This window comes from Pipistrellus hanaki, assembly GCF_964339955.1.
Source record: "Pipistrellus hanaki genome assembly, chromosome: 18".
Lineage (NCBI taxonomy): Eukaryota > Metazoa > Chordata > Mammalia > Chiroptera > Vespertilionidae > Pipistrellus > Pipistrellus hanaki.
Genome location: NC_140520.1, coordinates 36,494,712 through 36,509,033, shown reverse-complemented (window position 1 = coordinate 36,509,033; position 14,322 = coordinate 36,494,712). Strand labels below are relative to the sequence as shown.

Sequence of the window (14,322 nt, the reverse complement as noted above, 5' to 3'; positions counted from 1 at the left end):
ACAAAGCCCAGTTATCACAGTTAAAAAAGCAGGCTAGGTTTGAGGCTGGGTAAAGGAAGCAGGCACATGCCGTTGGGTTCAGGGTCTGCCCACGTCCTTCCTCAGCCATATTTAAAAACCAGCCTCAGTGCCGAGACAACAGCTCCGAGAACATCCATCGGGCAGCAATGAGCTGAAGGGTTGGTATCGCTTAGCCAACCTGGGGATGCCGGGCAGGAGCGGCGGCTCATGTTTCTGGAAAGGCAACCTGGCACAGGCCAGGCCGAGCCCCTCAGGGAAGCGGGTCCGAGGGAGGCAGTGTCGCTTTCAGACCTGAAACAGCAGCCCGCTCGCACTCCCACTCCTGCTGCCACCGCCCCGCGGACCGGCTGCTCTGGTCTGTTCTTTAGAAATAGAACCCGAGACGCTGGGATCGCCAGAGCAGCAGCGTGAGGCAAATCAATACCAGAGGGACAATGGCCCCGTGAGCCGCAGGGGAATGCACGGCCCAGGCCTGGCTGAGGAAGCAGCAGACCTGCAGCAGCCCCTCTCCCCCGGAAATGGAAGGTTTCCTTCCTGTGACCCGAGGGGGGAGCTGCTGAAACCACTCACTGCACAGGGTCTTCCATGTGATGTTTATGCACAAGAAGGGGGATGTTTACTTTTTAGAGGGGAGAGGAGGGGAGGGAGAGGGAGAGAGAAACATTGATGTGAGAGACAGGGCTGGGTACTGAGTCTGCAACCGAGGTACGTGCCCTTGACTGGGAATTGAACCCATGACTGGTCTACAGGCTGATGCTCTAACCACTGAGAAAACCAGCCAGGGGGGTGGTTTGCATTTTTGAGGCTGTTCTAAGGTCACAGCCTTGGTCAAAGGACCTACTGCTTTCACATAGCTTCTGTTCTGAGTCATTGTGTATGTGCTCCTGTGTGCACACATGTGCGCGTGTGTGTGTGTGTGTGCGCGCGCGTGTACACTCTGCCCTTCAAACTCCTGTCCAGTCTTGCTTCTCTTGCCCACCTGTTCCCCACCTGTGGTCCCCAGGATCAGATCTCCAACCAGGAGAGCAGAGTGGGCTTAGTACTCTGAAGCAGTATTTGTGTGCGCCTGCTCTGGGCCAAGCAGGTTTACACTGAGGGTCGGGTCCAGGGGAGGACATACAAGGGGTGGGGGTGGGGGAGGGGACAGGGGTAAACAGGCATGAAGACACGCCCAACCTCCCTTCTCCGGGAAATGTGAAGTAAGCCCCAGAGACACCTCACACCTGCCACCACAAACCAGCCACACTGCCGGCGAGGCTGGGAGAGAAGGGAACTCTGTGCACTGCTGGTGGGATTGTAAATGGGGGCAGCCACCGTGGAAAACAGTATGGAGGTCCCTCAAAAATGTAAAAGCAAAACTGCCAAACAGTCCACCATTTCACCTCTGGGTATTTATCTGAAGAAAACAAAACCACTAATTCGAAAAGATACACATCCCCAAAGCTCCCTGCACCATCACTAGTAACAGCCACAATAGAGAAGCATCCAGATGCCATGGAAGATGAGTGGATAAAGACGATGTGAAGATGATAGAATATTCCTCGGCCACAAAAAAATGAAATCTTATCATTTGTGATAACATGGATTAGACTAGGGCAGTGTTCGGCAAACCTCGGCTCTTGAGCCACATGCGGCTCTTTGACCCCTTGAGTGTGGCTCTTCCACAAAATACCACGTGCAGGCACGCACATACAGTGCGACTGAAACGTTGTGGCCCATGTGCAGAAGTCGGTTTTCGGCTCTCAAAAGGAATGTCAATCGTCCTGTTGATACTTGGCTGTGTTGACTAATGAGTTTGCTGACCACTGACCTAGGGGATATTATGTCAAGTGAAATAAGTCAGAGAGAAAGGTAGAGAGCAGATGATCTCACTAATATGTGGAATCTAAAACAAGTGAATAAACAAAACGGCAACAGACCCATAGATACAGACAATAAACCAAAGGGAGGGAGTTGGGAGATGAGCTATAAACAAAGAAACAAACAAATTAAACCATCATCAAGTCTTCTCATCAGTGTGCCCGTCCCTCAGGGGACCACGGCCTGGGTGTAAGGACAGCATCGCCCTCCTGGTCTCCTGACTCACCTCCGAAGGGAGTTTTCACACAAGACCAGCCAGCCCAGTGCTGAATTCCTACACAGAGTGTAAGGGGACGAGTTTTCCGAAGGCCAGAGCTTTCAGAGGTGGGCAGTCGCCTGGGAGCGAGCATTAGGCAGGCAGACAGGAGAAGGAGGCCGGCCCGGCTCAGCGCCTGGCCCTGTGCAGGCAAACCCGGTCACTTGTTACATTGCATCTGCTTTATGACCTCTAATTATGGACAATTATACTCATTTTCCACTTACGGCAGCAAAACCGATTTACGCATAATAATGAATGCACTTGAAGAACAGCAGTAAGATTTCGGCTGGTTCTCAGCCGTGGGGAAAATCACGCAGGTGATACATGGCTGACGAGAACTTAAGGACTTTGCTCACATTACAGCGTGAAAAGAAGCCAAGGCTGGCGGTGCTGTGCCTGTTTGAGCCAAGTCTACTTGAACTCTGTTTAGAACAACGGCTGCACTCATCCCCGGAGGGCCCGGCTCCAAGCCCAAATTAAAAACGTTATCAGCAATCGGAGACCGAAATCCAGTTATCAGGAGCTTTTCGAGGCCCTGATCGCTCCAACCGCTGGCTTCCCAGAGGATTAGTAACGCTTGGCTGTCTGTGTGGCCGGGAGCACTGAGGGCCTGGGGAACACAGGGCAGCTATGCAGGGAGCAGTCAAGACCAGTTTTAATCGAGTGAGTCAAATGACCTTAGTTTTAATTTCAGGAGAGAAATGTGCCTCATTCCTCCTTCAGGGCACTGACCACATGCGGTGCCTGCCATCCCCGAGGCTCAGCACCAGAGAAGAAGACTGGGAATTAAAGAGGCATGAGACTCTACTATCCCATTCGCACCCATCTCCTGCCCACTGGTGGGGAGAGGAGGGAAGGGATGGGATGGAGGCAGGCAGACACCTTGGTGTGAGTTTTAATTCTGTATTCTTCCCTCTGAGATTGTCAGCACCACCTGTTTTGAGAGAGTAAGGTCTCCCTCAGGTGCCAACCCTTACTGACCACAGAACGCAGCCGCAGACAATCCCACACCTAAGAGAAGGCCCACGTTGTAGTAAAACCATGGCCTCCAGCTGGTTCCATTGCCGCCCCGTAAAAAAACCGGTTTCCTAAGAGCAGGACTCTGCCGGGCCTTCCCGAGGGAGAGCGGGGCTTCCTCTAGCGAGGCCTGTGGCCAGGCAGAGGGGTGAGGGGGGCAGAGGGGCGCAGGGGGAGGGGAGAGAGCCTGGGCTGCCACAGTGCCCGCGGGCACAGCGGCTGGGCCAGCCCCTGGGCAGGCGTTCAGCTCAGGGAAGCCCAGGGCTCCGGACACGGGGCTGGGAGGACCTTCAGGCCGCGCCGAAGGGAGATGCACAGGACATCCTTCTCCATGGCACAGCTCGGACCCAGACGTCCTGGGGCTGCGCTGTCCCCTCAAGTCCACGGCACACACAAACGCGGGCCTGAGCCACCAGAGTGGCTCCTGAATATGACTGTCTTCCCTGGGAGCACGGAGGCCATATGTGAAGGGCTGTAAGACAAACCAAAAATGCCGCATGCAGCGCTAGGCCTGGAGCGACTCTGAAGCCTGTGTCCTCAGGACTCTCTCTGCAGGACCTGAATCCCTCTGACGGCCCTCGCTACTGAGAACCGCTCCCGTGAGCCTGGAGGCAATTACTCATCAACTCAAAATAGACGGCACTGCCCTCTCTCCCCTGGAGCTGACACCCCTTTTCCAATACAACCACCGACGCAGGAAGCGGCTCTGAGCCTCATTCTAAAACTGGGCTTCGTGACGACTAATGGCCTCATCTCCTGAAGGGAACCAGTCCGGGCCCAGCCCCTCAGACAATCGGAAACCAGGAACAGACATTTGTCGCTTCCGTCCCCTTCTCCCCTCCCCCAACCAGAGGAAAAGGCACTGAGCTGCCACGGCTCAGTGTGAGTCATGCCAATTTCTCAACATTTGCATTTTAAATTTCACTTACTCTTGCTACAGATTCGGTGTTCAACAGATTATCCTGCATGATCCTTACACATTTACAAAGTAGATATGAGTCCCTGTTTCAGGATGAAACAGGCGTTTAGAGCCAGTAACTTGCCTGGGGCACGTGGCTGTGGGTGCCTGGGTCCCTGAAGCCCCAGTGCTCACAGCAGGGAGGAGCCTGGCCTTGCCACTTCCGGGCCGGGTGACCTTGAGCAAACCATGTCCGTGTCTCAGATTTCACATCTATAACACGGTGAACCTGCTACACAGGGTTGCTGTGGAGATTAAATGAGATCACGGAAAGCATTTAAGCAGTGCCAGCAGGTACTAAGTACCACGGAATAAGTGTTATTATCAATGGTTTTCCAATATCCCACACTGCGTAGCCCCCCTGCTGTGGGTCTATGAAGACACAGGTTTCTGAGCCATCAAGAGAGCCAAGACTGAAGGCCATTCCTGCTTCTCAGAGGACAACCTGTGTCACTGAGATCACTTCCTGCCCTTCATCACTGAGCAGGTCACTTCCTGCCCCGCAGGGGACAGCCTGCATCACTGAGCAGGTCACTTCCTGCCCCTCAGGGGACAGCCTGCATCACTGAGCAGGTCACTTCCTGCCCCTCAGGGACAGCCTGCATCACTGAGCAGATCACTTCCTGCCCCCCAGGGACAGCTGCATCACTGAGATCACTTCCTGTCCCTCAGGGGACAGCCTGCATCACTGAGCAGGTCACTTCCTGCCCCGCAGGGGACAGCCTGCATCACTGAGCAGATCACTTCCTGCCCCCCCCAGGGACAGCTGCATCAGAGATCACTTCCTGTCCCTCAGGGGACAGCCTGCATCACTGAGCAGATCACTTCCTGCCCCCCCAGGGACAGCTGCATCACTGAGATCACTTCCTGTCCCTCAGGGGACAGCTGCATCACTGAGCAGATCACCAATGACAGACAGACCTTTGCAAACAAAGGCGGTACAGAGACATGATAACCCAATGCAGCATGTGACCCCCGAATGGATCCTCGCCCAGGAACATGTCTTCTTTTCCCACAAAAGAGGTTTGTGGAGGAAACTGGAGAGCGTGCTGCTCACAGAGCAGCGCGGCTGGGATTTCCTGATTTCGGTCCCTGTTCTGTGCGGCAGAGTGCCGTGTTTTAGGGCACAAACTCTGAAGTGTGGTTCAGTCACGGACAGAAATAATCCCTTCCGTCTCTCAGTGCTCCTGGCGGCCCCTGGGCTGCAAACAGCGCCTGCCCGAGGGGATCAGGAAAGGGAGGTGCCCAGAACCCGGGCGGGACCCGGCCCATCTGACACCATGGTAAGTGATCTTCGGGAGAGAATGAGATCTGTGTTCGCCAGCCTTGCTGGCCGCATGGCACAGGGGCCCTGGGCAGGAGCGGCCGGCCGAGGAGAGGGCGGGGCTCACGCAGTGAAAAGGGAGTGTGGGCAGGAGGAGGCGGCAGGTCAGCGGGGACACCTTGGGCATGCGCAAGAAGGAAATCAACGTGGCTCATGTAGAGAGCTCTCTAAGCATCGCCCGTGACTCTGGAAGCAACCGCAGGGGGCCTGGGACTCCCTGAGGACTTGGGTGGGAGGCAGCTGCTGTCCGCGCCATGCTGCTGCCTGGCCTCCGAGAAGGGACAGGGCACCGAGGACCCTGGGCCTCAGTAGAACACCCCGGGCTCTCTTCATGGTAAAACTCTCGCTGACAGTTCCTGCACATTTCAGTTTGCAAATAATCTAATTAGAAAACAACTACAATTACTTGGAAGACAGGACGTCACCATTATGAGGACATCAGAAAAGTCAGGAAAAGCTCTTAGATCAGATCTGATGGAGGCTGACAGATTGTGTACTCAGAATTTAATAGTTACTGAGGGGATAGCGGCATGGAATTTGTCACTTCAATCCGGAAAGAAATGGAGAGCAAATGTTGATGTAATTGAAGGTTTAAGAAAAAAATAAAAATGACTTTCTTACAACCAAAGATACTAAGTCAAATGGTTAGAATCTATGTTGATACTGTCTTTTGAAGGGCAGGCTGGAGATGCAGAAGGGATACCCTTAAACTCTGACAACGTTATAAAAGGCAACTGCTATAGCTATAATACAATAGCCTAAGTCACATGTGTCAAACACAAGGCCCGCGGGCCAAATCCAGCCCGCCAGGCCTTGCAATGTGGCCCGCACCGCGCTGTCATCACTGCACTCCGCTGTCAGTTTATGACACTGTCAGTTTATGACTGTTCAGTAAACCATTCGGCCCGCGATTTAGGCTGGATTTTAGATTTTGGCCCCTTCTCTGATTGAGTTCGACACCCCTAGCCTAAGTGACTGAACGACCTAAAGACTGGTCACTATGATGTGCATTGACCGCCAGGGGGCAGATGTTCAATGCAGGAGCTGCCCCATGGTGGTCAGTGCATTCCCACAGCCAACCTCCCACAGTCAGCCAACCTCCTCCCCGATGGCCAGCCCCAATTGGCCCCAATCACTGGCCAGGCTGAGGGACCCTACCCGTGCACGAATCTGTGCACCAGGCCTCTAGCATTTCTATAAACCACCCCTGCTGTCACTCACGTCAAGCTGTCCTGGCTAAATACATTGTGTGAAATGTCAAGCGTCTCCCTAGGCCCAACCCCCGAGCAGGCACATGGAACAGTGGCCCTGGGCTGGGGGCAGGTGCCTTGGCAGACAGATGCAAGATAGAGGGGCACTGTCACGGGTGCTGCGAATCAGGGGCTCCCATCCCCCCAGCGCTCCGTCCACCACCGTCACTGTGAGCAGTCTCTGGACAGATCTATGCAGCCTCAAGCATACTACCTGCTCGCGGTCAAACCTGATGGCCCGTTTCTCTGCCTTGCATCAAATCCAAGCCACCCCAGTTGGGGCTCTCTCGAAGCATCCGACAGGCCCCACAGCAGCTGTGTCGGGCTCCAGGCCCTCCTTCCCTCCTGAGCTCACGAGCAGAACAAGGCTTCGCCCCTGGACAGTCCTTTTGCCCCTGGAACTCCTGCTCCTTCCTGCGCACCGCATCCTGAGTACAGTGGCCCTAAGTACGGCACCAACTGGCTCATCTGTGCTCGCTGGCTTTTTTCATGCCCTCGCCCTCCTCCTCCAGCTGCGGTGTGTTAAAGGCTCCACGCACTGTCCCTCCCTGCCCCTGTCTCCGTGCTGCTGCCTCCACCACACACACCGCTGACCGTGACCAGAGGGGAGCGGGCTGTCCCAGGCCAGCAAAGGCCATGCTGTCCGCACTGGGCATCGCAGGCTGGGCCGGCCTGGGAGGGTTCGGGAGGACAAGAGGTGAGTGACCACGTTCCCATTGGAAAGGAAGGCAAATAAGATTTCCAGAAAGGGACAGGCGTGACAGAGACAAACCCTTTTTCCGTCATGAGTTAATCACATCAGCGGCCCATAAAGGTTCTAAAGTTGTTAGAGTTTCTGGAATCGCACAGAACAATGAGTTATCTAAAGCTTTATCGTGAGTGGCTTGTGTTAGTTTACAGCCTTATTTTGAATGGTATACCTCGGCCCTGGCCCAGCAAAGTCTAGATGACTTATTTTAATTAATGTTTCATATTCTCCTAAACTACTTAGAACAGCACGGTAATGTCAAAGGTTAAAACAGAACCAATGAAAGTATAGGTGGCTTGGCTACGGGCACACTCCCTGGTGCTGCTTTGAGATTACTGTTGACGGACTGAAGAAGCGTTTAGAACAGGGCGGTTCTCTCTCCATGAGCCTGGCTGCAGGAACTTTCCAGAGAGAGAGGAGGGTGTTCCAAGTTAACACCGAATGGCAGCAACAACAACATTGGCAATAATGTGCGGGCCCATGCTCAGTCTCCCTTTCTCTTTACAGGGAGAAGGCTGGTTTTGCTGCCATTACATGTGTAGGGAAGGGAGCACGTGACGAATTTCTGACCCATGTCACATACGCAGAAGTTGTCAGGTAGGCTGCCAGGAAGTTCCTTTAACCAGGCACTCAGGCCTGGCTGATTTGGCTAAGGGGATAGAGCATTGACTGTGAACTGAAGGAAACCAGTTCAAGTCCGGTCAAGGGCACATGCCCCAGTTACAGGCTTGATCCCCAGTAGGGGGTGTGCAGGAGGCAGCCGATCAATGGTTCTCTCTCATCATTCTCTCTCATCTCCCCCCCCCCCCTTCCTTCCTCTCTGAAATCAATAAAAATATATTCAAAACAAAACACGTGGCCCTCAGCAGGTGTAAGTGTCCCTTTGACTTCGCCCTTCGTTCTTTCTGCCTGGAACGAGCACGTGACGCGGGAGAGAGTGACGGCTTGGAATTGACCGATGACACGAGGGAAAAGCTGAGATTCCCAGAGCTCTCAGGACTGGTTTCCGGAGCTGCTGTCACATCGGCCTCCTCCTTCTTCTTTCCCAATAAGAAACCTCTCATTTGTTCTATTTCTGGCGTTTCTATTCCTAGCAGCCCTATTCCTAAAGGCTATAAATAACCGTGATAACCACGACAACGGCGACAATAGCAGCCCTGTTCTAGACGCCTCACATTCCTCACCATTTAACACTCACGAAGCTCGCTGACCTGTGAGCACATGTCTGTGGACAGCTGGGGAAACTGAGGCTTCGGTCCCACACTCAGCTAAGAAGCAGACTTGGGAGAGGAGTCCCAGCAATCCCGTTGTGACCGTGCACCTGCTCTCTCCCACCTCCTAAGTGAGGGAAGACTGCCAGCCGCTCAGCCGAGGTTCTGGGGAACCATGGACTGTTCCCCACCCCTCTTCTCCTTTAGGCTAGACTCAGCTCCCAATCAGGCTTCTCCAATAAATTCCTAAAGACATTCGGGTTGTCTCCATGTCTTGGCCATTGTGAACAATGCTACAATGAACCAAGGGGTGCATATATTGTTATGAATAAGTGTTTTCAAGTTTTGGGGGTAGATACCCAGAAAAGGGATTGCTGGGTCATATGGTGATTCTATTCTTAATTTTTTGAGGGACCTCCATTCTGTTTTTCACAAGGACTGCAGCCACCTACATTCCCACCAGCAGGGTGCGAGGATGAAGAAGACATGGTACGTATACACAATGGAATGATACTCAGCCATAAAAAGATGAAATATTGTCATTTGCAACAACAGGGTTGGGTCTCAGAAGCATCATGCCAAGTGAAATAAGTCAGAAGGAAAGAGACAAGAACCGTGTATTTCACATATCTGTGGGATATAAAACAGAAAGCAACAAATGAACAAACAAGCAAACAAGCTCCATACAGACCACAGAATGGTGGTAACCAGAGGGGAAGAGCGGGAGGGGGGCCAGAAGGTAAAGGTGGTCAAGTAGACGCTGATGGAAGGAGACAAGACTTCGGGTAGTGAGCACACAACAGAGTACATGGAGCTCATGTTCTACACCCGAAACTTCAACTAATTTAATTTAAAAATTTCCAGAACATACAAATGTTTAAAAAGAGTAAAGGCAGATCAAACAGTTCCATAAAATAAATCTTCACTGTGAGAATTTAGAGCGTCCTGCTGTGTCTGTCAACTTCCTAACTCACCAGCCAGAGTATTTTGACTGCACCTGGTCCTCACCTGTGGGCATCTGGGATGAGACCTGTCTTCAATGATCTACCCAACCTTGACCTTGCTGATGACATCATCATCAAGGGCACCAATCAGGGCCAGCTTCAGTGGTGGTGGCTTCAGTCAGGCGCCCTGCCCCCTACTGGGACCTGGGGCTCTCTAACACAGGTGGGAATTTCTACCCGCAGCGGGATGCACGTCGGTTGAGATTGAAAACAAAAACAAAACCAACCACCATAAGTTGCCTGTGAGGCCCCCCTTCCAAGTGTGAAGTGACCTTTCTCACCGGACTGCTCTCTGAATCCATCAGAACACACAGTCAACAGGAGGGGGAGTGGGGGATGCTGGCTACTGTGGAAACTCACTGACTAGTTTGGAAAATCAGAATCACAGGAAGTGAGAACCGAAAGAGACCTGAGAGAATGTGGTACAGTCACTTTAATTCCATTGCTTTCTCGCTTTCACACATTTTCCGTTTCCTAAAGATGGACAGCAGAGAAGGTGATATTTAACACGTCTAGCAGAGACTCGCTTAGGGCGTGCAGCACTCGAGACAGGAGCACGGCTCTGACTGTGCTCAGACCTGCCTCTCATGCCTCCTTACCAAGGAAACAAGACACGCCCACCACTACTTGGGCCTCTTCTTCCAGGCCAAATTCCATGACAACCACTTGTTTCTCTCAGATTTTAAACTCTAGCCATTCTGATCTTGAATAATTACCTAAATACTCCACCTTATGCTGTACCTCTGGGTCTCCAGATATACCATTCCTTCTGCCCATTTGCTCTTCCTAGGCCTCTTCCTCCCATCCCCACCTCTGTACCTGTGACCTTATTCTCTACTCTAAGCTTACAATCTACCAACAAGCAGAAAACAAAGAAAAATTCTTGTGGAACTTAAAAAACTGCTAAGTGGCCAGACTAAGCATTTAAATTAGGGGTCACCAAATTCCTTCTGTCAAGGGATGAGGCAGTAAGTATTTCAGGCATTGTGGGCCATACATCTCTGTCGCAACTCCTCAACTCTGCTGATGTTATGTAAATGAATGTGTGTGGCTATGGTCTAATAAAACTTTATTTACAAAACCAGGGAGTGGGCCAGAAATGGCTAGTGGGCCATGGTTTGATGAGCCACTAAATCATGCTATGTCTAAACAGCATCCACCTCTCTAGTTGGCAACATACAACAGTTCCTGTGAGTATGTTAATAAATAGCAAAATCACACTGATCGTACACAAGAAATTGTATCTCCTATATGGGATGTCTTTATACATCTTACCAAAAAATCAAATTAAGATAATTTAAAAACTCATAAAAGCTCATTTTTTAGGATAAGGACTATTGATCGTATTTGAGTAAATGATACATATCATTTAGCAATTCATGGTAATTAACAAATGCTGAAGATTACACCACCGAACGCAGATTGAACACACATACGCCTTGTTATTGGTGAACTGTGCAAGGTTGTTTTCTTTTCATGTCGCTTCCTCCCTCCCTCCCTCCCTCCCTCCCTCCCTCCCTCCCTCCCTCCCTCTCTTCCTCCCTCCCTCCCTCCCTCCCTCCCTCCCTCCCTCCCTTTTTTCCCTCCCTCCCTCTCTCCTTCCCGCCCTTCCTCCTTCCCTCCTTCCCTCAAGAGACTTGTCTGATTCTGAGGAGCCGCCAGACCCCCTCCCTTTGGTCAGTGCACGAAGCCTATCACCTGCAGAGAAGGGAGAGGCTGGCACTGGTGAAACTGGGCCACCTTATGCTGCTTAGTCCACACTCCAGACCTTGCAGTGGCCCAAGTCCAAGGTCTTATTTGTCTCCAGAGGCCTTGTTTCCTACAAAGATTAAATATGCTACAGTCACACAAGTCCACTGATATTACTTAAATATTACTTTCTGAAAAACACTCCTTGTTTTTTGGGAAAAGGCACTAAAGTGCTTGCTTCAAAGCCATTTCTATATTTAATCCTGAATTGAGAAATCACCCAGTATTTGATATGCCGCTACTGCCTCCCCCCCACTTCTTTCCATTTCTGTTCCTGAGCAAACTGGAGTGGTAGCCAGCCGCTCAGGATGGCCCTATGAGTCATGCCCTCCAGTCACCGTGGCCCTGGGCATCCCCTCTCCTCGGAACGTGGGCTGGCCGGGCTCACTTAGCCAAGAGTGTGACGGAGGGACACTGCCAGCTCCGGACTTCAGAGGCCTGGCAGCCGGTGTGCTCGCAGGAGGAGGAGCTGGGAGCCCCATGGAGGGAGAACATCAGCTGCCCTTGGAGCCCAGGGAACCTCCAAGCTGAGAGAGAAAACGCATTTTTTGAAGCCACTGCGTTTCAGGTAATTTATGCAGCAGCAGGTACTCAAAACACTTTGAATGATGACGAAGAACAGAAGTGACTTCTCTCCAGGGAACCAATGCAGTGAATATCTGACCCAGCTTACTGAGCCAGGCTTGACTTGGCCAAGAGGAACACAGATCTCCAGAACGGGGTAATTTTCTGCAGAACAGGGTAATTTTCTGCAGGACGGGGGTAATTTTCTGCAGAATGGGGTACATGGGGCTGACCTATAACAAGTGGCCAGTCACCATGTTTTCTGCAGAGAAGCAAACAGGCGCGCTGGAAACCCAGGGCGGGAGTCGAGCGCAGACGGGGCGTGGTGCCAGCACTCTGTGCACTTGGGTGGGACCCTGGGTCCTTCGCACGTCAGTGTCCTCAGCTCCCAAGTGAGAACCGCGGCAGCCTGTGCCTTTCAGGACTGTTTAGGGACTCAGTCGGGCAGATGGTGTAAACGCCCAGCACTGAGCCTGGTACACATTGGCACTCCGAGCATCTTATCCCGTTGCCCTTGGGAGCTACATGACAAGGTCTCAGCTGAGTTGCAGGCAGGGCCCCGGGAGAGGCCTCTGACCTGGGACCCCTCCTCCTAGTGCAGCTCTGTGGATCCACAGGAGATGAGCCATTCCCCGGCCCCCGCCACAGTCAACGCGGTGAAGCCCTGAGCTTGCGCTGACCAATAAGGATAAAGAAGTCCGGCTACTATCCTGGCTGAGCTACTCATATGTATCTCAGAATGTGACTGTATTTGGAGAAAGACCTTTAAACGTTGACTATGGCAAAATGGGGTCTTTAGGCTGAATCCATGACGGGTGTCCTTGTAGGAAGAGATTGGGACACGGACACACACAGAAGGAAGATGTGTGAAGCAAGAGGCGGCCACCTCCAAGCCTAGGGAATGTCCTCAGAAGAAACCATGCCTGCTGCTACCTTACCTTCGACTCCAGCCTCTAGAGCTCGCAGGAAGTCAGTGTGTGTGGTTTGAGCCATCCCCCGTGGTCCTTTGCTGGGAAAGCCCTGCAAACCACATGGCTGCTCTGAAAGGGTGATGGAGACTGAGGACGAGCTAACACACAGGCTGCGAGGCCCGGAAAGGAGGGGCCGCACTGGTCACCTAGGCAGAGCGTGGGACGGAGCTGGGCCTCTGCTCGGGGAGCTAGGGGCCTGGTGGTCTTCGGGGGTTTGCCTAAGGCCACGCCTACGCTCCTAGGTACACAGCTCATCCAAGGACCCTTCAAGCAGAAATACCTCTGTGACAGCAAAGGCTGAGGGGATGAAGCTCTGTTGCTTGGACCTCCTTTTTCTAGAACATTCTGAAACATCTCACAGGACAAGCGGGAAAACGCTTCGCTATTTTGAGCCCCTCTTCTGCTGTAAGGCCATCTGCAGTGTCAGCTCAGCGCGAGCTCCTCCAGCTCCGGCGCTGCTGCTTCCTGAGAGCCAGCTCCACTAGCAAAGGCCGTATCAGAGCGACATCTGACATGAAGCACAGAACTGCATCGGAGCGGGTTAGGCATAAAAATGTCAACTGTGTGTAAAATGAAACACTATCTTCCTGAATCCTTTGTTGTAGCATCATGGAAAATTTCCCAGCCTCCCCAACGAGAGTGTCTGATGTTGGGAACTGTAATTCATAAGCGGCCTGATTCCACAGTGAGTCAGAGGGACTAAAATACTCTGGGTAAATGCTGCACTTATTTATATTGTTGGGTCAAAACCACAATGTGTTTGAACATCTAACGTGGGTGACATTAACTACCGTGTGTCCTCCAGTGCGCCCTGTGCTGCTGGTATACTCAGGAAGCTGAGCGGCGTTAGTGGGGACCCCAAGCTTGAAAGCCAATGAATAGAGGACTGACCCCACGGACAGCCTCAGTGATGATATTAAGAAGAGCTATGCCTATGAACACAGGATCTGGGCATCGAGGCACGACCTAACCTCATCTCTGACCCTGGAAATCCAAAATATCCTCTTTTTAAAGAAAGGGACATTCTGTTGTAACTTTCATTAAAATTATGTGAGGTTATGAGAATAGAACAAAACCAAGTCATAAAAATCTACAATTTTAATGTAACCTTTTTTTACTTCCTTTAAAAATGGAGCCCGGCTGGTGTGGTTCAGTGGTTGAGCATCGACCTATGAACCAGGAGGTCACGGTTCAATTCCTAGTCAGGGCACATGCCCGGGTTGCGAAGTTTGAGTGGAGTGTGGAGTGGAGTGTGCAGGAGGCAGCCAATCAATTATTCTCTCTCATCATTGATGTCTCTATCCCTCTCTCCATCTCCCCTCCTCTCTGCAATCAATAAAAATATTATTTTTTAAAATGAATTAAATGCCATAGATTAAAAATGGT

At 51.9% G+C, this 14,322-nt stretch overlaps 1 protein-coding gene across 1 annotated transcript in view; it reads right to left on the bottom strand.

Annotated features, from left to right (window-relative positions):
• NME7 (NME/NM23 family member 7) overlaps window positions 1-14,322 on the bottom strand; it is a 99,535-nt gene that overhangs the window by 442 nt on the left and 84,771 nt on the right. The window lies entirely within an intron of this gene.